Genomic DNA, 7,500 nt, shown 5'->3' with positions numbered 1-7,500 from the left:
CGAGCGGCGAGCGGCGGACAGCGAGCGAAGCGAGAGGCAGCACCGTCCCTGCTATACGAAAGCCCCATCCAGCCCTGTGCCACCCGGGGGGTTCCAGGGTGCTGAGATGGCTGACATTTTGCTCCGCTCACGACGGTCACCGCGCGACGCAAGAACAGCCCAAAAACAGGCCAAAACGGCCCAAAAACGGGCCAAAACTGGCCATTTTTGGCTGCGCGAGCGAGCAGCGAGCGGCGGACAGCGAGCGAAGCGAGAGGCATCACCGTCCCTGCTATACGAAAGCCCCATCCAGCCCTGTGCCACCCGGGGGGTTCCAGGGTGCTGAGATGGCTGACATTTTGCTCCGCTCAAGATGGTCACCGCGCAACGCAAAAACAGGCCAAAAACTGGCCAAAACGGGCCAAAACTGGCCATTTTTGGCTGCGCGAGCGAGCGGCGAGCGGCGAACAGCGAGCGAAGCGAGAGGCAGCACCGTCCCTGCTATACGAAAGCCCCATCCAGCCCTGTGCCACCCGGGGGGTTCCAGGGTGCTGAGATGGCTGACATTTTGCTCCGCTCACGACAGTCACCGCGCGACGCAAGAACAGGCCAAAAACTGGCCAAAACGGCCCAAAAACGGGCCAAAACTGGCCATTTTTGGCTGCGCGAGCGAGCGGCGAGCGGCGGACAGCGAGCGAAGCGAGAGGCAGCACCGTCCCTGCTATACGAAAGCCCCATCCAGCCCTGTGCCACCCGGGGGGTTCCAGGGTGCTGAGATGGCTGACATTTTGCTCCGCTCACGACGGTCACCGCGCGACGCAAGAACAGGCCAAAAACTGGCCAAAACGGCCCAAAAACGGGACAAAACTGGCCATTTTTGGCTGCGCGAGCGAGCGGCGAGCGGCGGACAGCGAGCGAAGCGAGAGGCAGCACCGTCCCTGCTATACGAAAGCCCCATCCAGCCCTGTGCCACCCGGGGGGTTCCAGGGTGCTGAGATGGCTGACATTTTGCTCCGCTCAAGACGGTCACCGCGCAACGCAAAAACAGGCCAAAAACTGGCCAAAACGGCCCAAAAACGGGCCAAAACTGGCCATTTTTGGCTGGGCGAGCGAGCGGCGAGCGGCGGACAGCGAGCGAAGCGAGAGGCAGCACCTTCCCTGCTATACGAAAGCCCCATCCAGCCCTGTGCCACCCGGGGGGTTCCAGGGTGCTGAGATGGCTGACATTTTGCTCCGCTCTCGACGGTCGCCGCGCCACGCAAGAACAGCCCAAAAACGGGCCAGAACAGCCCAAAAACGGGCCAAAACTGCCCGTTTTTGGCCGCGTGAGCGAGCGGGGAGCGGCGGACAGCGAGCGAAGCGAGAGGCAGCACCGTCCCTGCTATACAAAAGCCCCATCTAGCAAAGAGCAGCCCAAAAACAGGCCAAAAGGGTGCAAGAAGGGGGGAAAGAGGGCAGGCCAAAACTTGGCCATCTTTTGCCGAGCGACGGAGAGCGAGCGAAGTGTGGGGGCAGCACCTTCCCTGGCATCCGAATGCCCCATCTCGCCCTGTGTTGTTATCTGAAGGCCCCATCTTTGGGGGGGAAAGAGGGACACCGGGAAGGCCAAAACAAGACATTTTGACTTCGAACGAAGTATGCAGACGGGTGAGGAGCCATTGTATTATTGTCTGAACCCAACTGTATACAGGTGAGATGAGATGAGGTGAGCTGCGAGGCGGGTGAAGAATTGTGCCTCATCGAATCAAAGGCACTCGGTCGCCACGTGCTGTCACGACCTTAGCTGGAATTGCCTAAGGCGTGAGGCACCCTTGCGGCCGAAGACGCGAACTTAGCTTGCGTTGCCTAAGTCGCGGGTCACCCTCGTTGCAAAGACGCGAACTTAGCTTGCGTTGCCTAAGTCGCGCTTTGCCCTTACGATCTTGCTCCGCAAGGATCAGCCACTTTGTAACCTCTCGCAGGTCCCGAAGGACCTGTAAAAGAGAAAGAAAGTTAGATCGAAAGAACGAGCAACGGACAAGTCCCGAAGTCTCGCGAAAAGGGAAGCTTTACAAGCAAATCGTCGAACACCTTGTGTGCACAAGAGAAAAGAGGGAGAGGGAGGAAAACAAGGCTTTCAAGGATGAACGAACAGCTGCAAGCCCACAAACAGCCGCTCACCTGGTCCCGGACGCAACACCAAGTTCCCGTAAAGGTCACGTGCGAACTTGCGAAAGAGTGTTCAACGCCCGGTATATAACCGAAGCCCCATCCAGCCATGTGCCACCCGGGGGGTTCCTGGGGTCTGAGCTGGCTGACATTTTGGTGAGCGGAGGCAGCACTCCGCTCACCTCCCGCGGCACGCGAAAACGGCTCCGTTTTGGGCTGTTTTGGGGCTGTTTTGCTCGGTTTGGTGAACGGTCGCTTTGCAACGCTGCAGCTTGTTCGAACTTACATATTTACAAGCAAAATGACCCAAAACCATAAGAAAACATGCTGTCAAGCAGCTGTACATGCGGGTGCGAGCGACGAACGGTTCGTTGAACGGAGTTGTTGCGGGTGCGCGACGACCGTTCGTGACATTCTCCCCCACTTAAACTGTCGACGCCCTCGTCGACGCTTGTTGGTAGTTGTTGATGACTTCTTCTTCATGTCGCAGGGCGTCTTCAGGCTCCCAACTGGCTTCAGTTCGGGGAAGCTTTCGCCACTTCACCAAGTACTCTGTCTGCTCCGCTCCGTTGGGTAGCTTTATCTTGCGATCCGCCAGAATGGTTTCCACTCGCTTCTCGTAGGAGGCTGTGATGGGAGGTAGCCGAGTTGGAATACTTCGAGAAGCATCTTGCGGATCCGAATGGTAGGCCTTCAGGTTGCTGGCGTGAAGAACGTTGTGAATTTTGAACCACGCCGGCAGCTGCAACTTGTAAGAAACATTGCCTACTCTGCTGATAATTGGGAAGGGCCCTTCATACTTACGCACCAATCCTTTGTGGACTCTTTTCCTGAAGAATTGGAGTGATGCTGGTTGGAGCTTTACCAACACCAAATCGCCAACTTTGAACTCTTGTGGTCGCCTTCCCAAGTCTGCCCACTTCTTCATCCGTTTTGCCGCCTTCTCCAAGTAAGCCCGCGCAATATCGGCATTTCGATGCCACTCCTTTGCGAAATGGTAGGCTGATGGACTACTCCCAGTATAACCAATTGCCATAGTGTGCGGAGTCGACGGTTGTTGTCCTGTGATAATTTCGAAGGGGCTCTTGTTGGATGCAGAGCTCCGCTGCAAGTTGTAGGAGAATTGGGCGATGTCCAACAGCTTCACCCAATCTCGTTGATTGGCACTCACATAGTGCCGGAGATACTGCTCTAAGAGCGAATTTATTCTTTCAGTTTGACCATCCGTCTGGGGGTGGAGGCTTGTAGAGAAGTATAACTTTGACCCCAACAATTTGAATAGCTCAGTCCAGAATCGTCCCAGGAACCGAGCGTCTCGATCACTAACAATATTGTGTGGGACTCCCCAATACTTCACTACACCCTTCATCATCAGTCTGGCCGCCTCTTCAGCTGAACAGTGTAGGGGAGCAGCAATGAAAGTTGCATACTTTGAAAACCGATCGACCACCACAAGTATCGATCCAAGTCCCCCTACAGGCGGCAAGCTAGATATGAAGTCTAAGGAAATGCTCTCCCATGGCCTTTCTGGTACAGGCAACGGCTCCAAAAGTCCCACCGGCTTCCGTTGCTCCACCTTGTCTTGTTGGCAAGTAAGGCATGTTCGAACATACTCCTCCACATCAATCCCCATCTTTGGCCAGTAGAAGGCCCTCTCCACGAGAGCCAATGTTCTGTGAATGCCGGGATGTCCAGCCCAAAGGGAATCGTGACACTCTTTCAAGAGTTCACGCCTTAAATTGTCCACTCGGGGAACATAAACTCTATTCCCTTTTGTGTAAACAAGTCCCTCCTGGACCCAAAATCGTCGTGCCTTGCCTTCTTTGATGAGCTGCATCAGGATAACTGCCTGGGGATCACTATACAGTCCATCTCTGATTCGAGAAAGGAAGTTGGAATGTAACTGACTTGTTTGGCCTCTGCCCTCCAGTTGTGCAGCATTCACGCACTCCACCTTCCGACTCAGCGCATCGGCCACGACATTCGCCTTCCCGGGCTTGTATTCCATTGCCATATCAAATTCAGCCAGGAAGTCCTGCCACCGTGCTTGCTTTGGGGAGAGCTTCTTCTGAGTTTGGAAATAACTCAGGGCGATGTTGTCTGTCCTCAGCACAAATCGCGACCCGAGGAGGTAGTGTCGCCAAACTCGTAGGCAGTGGATCACCGCTGTCATCTCCTTCTCATGCACTGGATACCGCCTCTCGGTCTCGTTGAGTTTGCGGCTCTCATAGGCCACCAGATGACCTTCTTGCATGAGTACTCCACCAATAGCAAAGTCCGAAGCATCGGTATGGACTTCAAAGGGCTCTCCATAGTTTGGCAATTTGAGCACTGGTTCTTCCAGAACAGCAGCCTTCAGATCTTGGAATGCTATCTCACATTTGTCAGACCACTTCCAAGGCTGCTCCTTCTTCAGCAACTCCGTCAGTGGGGTTGCCCGCTTCGAATATCCTGAAATGAAGCGTCGATAGTAGTTGACGAATCCAAGGAAGGATCTCAACTTTGGCACCTTCTTTGGTGTTCGCCATTCCGCAACTGCTTGCACCTTCGACTTGTCCATCCGAATGGAGCCACCACCGATTCGATGCCCTAAGAATAGGATCTCAGTTTGAGCAAAGTAGCATTTCTCCCTTTTTACGAACAAAGTGTTCTCCCTGAGAACCTTGAAAATCGTCCGAAGGTGCTTGACGTGCTCCTCGAGTGTTTGGCTGTAGACGACGATATCGTCCAAGTAGACGACCACGAACTTATCCAAATACTCCTTGAATAGTTGGTTCATGAGAGTACAGAATGTGGCCGGAGCGTTGGTTAAGCCGAAAGGCATCACCAAGAACTCAAACGCTCCATACCTGGTCACACAGGTAGTCTTCGCTTCGTCGCCTTCAGCAATGCGCACCTGCCAATACCCCGACCGAAGGTCGAGTTTTGAGAAATACTTGGCCTTGCCCAGTTGGTCGAACAAGTCCGCGATGAGCGGGATGGGATACTTGTTCTTCACCGTTACTTTGTTGAGGGCTCGATAGTCGACGCATAATCGGAGGCTCCCATCTTGTTTCTTCTGGAAGAGAACTGGAGCTCCGAAAGGTGCTTTTGAGCTGCGGATGAGACCACCGCTTAGCAGTTCACCTAACTGCTTCCTGAGTTCGGCCAACTCTGGCGGGGGCATGCGGTAGGGTGGTCTCGCTGGAGGCTTCACTCCTGGCTCCAGCTCGATACTGTGATCCACGCCTCTGCGTGGTGGGAGAGTCTTCGGCAACTCGGGTGGCATAACGTCTTCAAACTCCTTCAAGACGTTCGCCACTACAGCAGGTTCTTGAATGGCCTCTTCGTTGAGTGGCTCTAGCTTCATAGCAGCCACGAATGTCAGTTCGCCCTTTCGCACCCCTTTCTTCAATTGTAAGGCCGAAATGTGTTGGGGCTCCTTGGTTCCTCTCCGAGAGACGGGAACCACGCAGGGGTCATCGCCTCCCATCATACATAGGGAGTTTAAGAACGGCATCGGCACCAACTTCGCCGCATGCATAAACTCCATTCCAAGAATCACTTGGAAGTCGTCCAGTGGCACGGCCATCATGTTGGTGTTACCGCTCCAAGTCCCGATTTTGATAGGAACACCCTTCGCCAACCCGGAGATTCGCCTGGCCTCCGAGTTCACCGCCTTCATTCGGCTTGGGCTCTTCTCCAATGTCAACCCAAGTCGCTGTGCTTAGCGATCGGCTATGAAGTTGTGGGTAGCGCCCGTGTCCACCATTGCACGGGTCGTTTGGCCATTTAGCTTAATGTCCACATACATTAGTTCGCTGCTTCCTGCTTTTTGTGCCTTCGTCTTCGTGTTCTCCCCCACTTGACCCCGCATAGCGTTCAACAGACGCATTGCTCCCATTCGGGGTCCTTGCGACTCCTCATCGTCGCTGCTGGATTCTGAGCTGCTCGAACTAAGAGCAACAGCTTTGCCCTTGTCCGATCGGGGAGGGTGGATGGAAGCTGTCAAAGCGTTGAGTGCCTGCTTCTGTGGGCACTCCCTTACCATGTGCGGTCCTCCGCACAAGAAGCATCCTCCAGGTTTTGAGGCCTTGCCTTTTGGGTTCGGCCCTTTGTGGGAGTTCTTCTTCTTCTGTTCGCCCCCGAGCTCTTTCCCTCGAGAATGTTTTGGAGGGCGATTGCTTGAAGATTGTTTCCTTCTCGCTGGGTCTTCAGAGGAAACGAAGTCGGTGAGCCTTTCTGCAGCTGCAATTGCCCCGACCACGTCGGTAACATTCCTTCGATTCAGCTCTTGCTGAGCCCATGGTTTCAGACCATCAAGGAAGCTGAACAACTTGTCCTTCTCGGACATGTCCTGTATGTCCAGCATCAGTGCAGAAAACTGCTTTACATAGTCTCGGATGGTGGTACTTTGGCGGAGTTGTCTCAACTTCCTTCTTGCGACGAACTCTGTGTTCTCCGGTAGGAACTGAGTTCTCAACTCCCGCTTCAAGTCTTCCCATGTGTCGACTCGACACCGACCTTGTTGGATCTCCTCCCAACGAGTTCGCCACCAAAGTTTGGCATCTCCATTCAGATACATTGTTGCTATTGAAACTTTGGTATCTTCAGAATCGGGCCTCGTAGCTCGGAAGTATTGCTCCATGTCGAACAGAAAGTTCTCGAGCTCCTTGGCATCTCTGGCCCCTCCGTATCCATGGGGCTCAGGTGCCCTCAAGTTTTGTGGCGGTGCAACGCGGGTGTTGCCTCCTCCCGCATTTAGCATTCTTGTGAGCATAGCCACCTTCGCCGTGAGTTCCGCCACAACGTCTTGCAAGTGCTGCACGGAGTCCTTGGTGTCATCGGACAGTCGGTCGACTAGGGCCTCGACCTTGTCGATCCTGGACTCCGCTTCCTCTTGCGAGCTCTCTACCCCAACAAGTCTTTGTTGGCCATGGTAGAGTTCCTCCATGCTCGCTTCCAGAACATCTAGGCGGGTTTCCGCCGTCGTGAGTCTCTCCTTATGACTCTTTTTTCCTGTTAGCGCACCAGATTGCGCTTCCTCCGCTCGCGGAGAGTTGCCAACTTCTCGCTCATCCTGTTCGCTGCCGCGATCCTCGTGAGCGGCTCCAACAGCATGAGAGCGAGTGTGCACATGCAGCCCACCTGCGGCTGCTTGGGGCAAGGTTCCGGCTTGCCCCGTCTTGCTTGATTCGCCACGATGCTTTGCCATGGCGAAGTTGCGAAGTTCGTTCGCTGTTCGATCGAAGAGCTTGCCCGCTCTGATACCACAATGTCACGACCTTAGCTGGAATTGCCTAAGGCGTGAGGCACCCTTGCGGCCGAAGACGCGAACTTAGCTTGCGTTGCCTAAGTCGCGGGTCACCCTCGTTGCAAAGACGCGAACTTAGC

The sequence above is a fragment of the Musa acuminata genome, unplaced genomic scaffold (assembly GCF_036884655.1).
Source record: "Musa acuminata AAA Group cultivar baxijiao unplaced genomic scaffold, Cavendish_Baxijiao_AAA HiC_scaffold_1136, whole genome shotgun sequence".
Lineage (NCBI taxonomy): Eukaryota > Viridiplantae > Streptophyta > Magnoliopsida > Zingiberales > Musaceae > Musa > Musa acuminata.
This window is presented reverse-complemented; position numbering follows the sequence as displayed.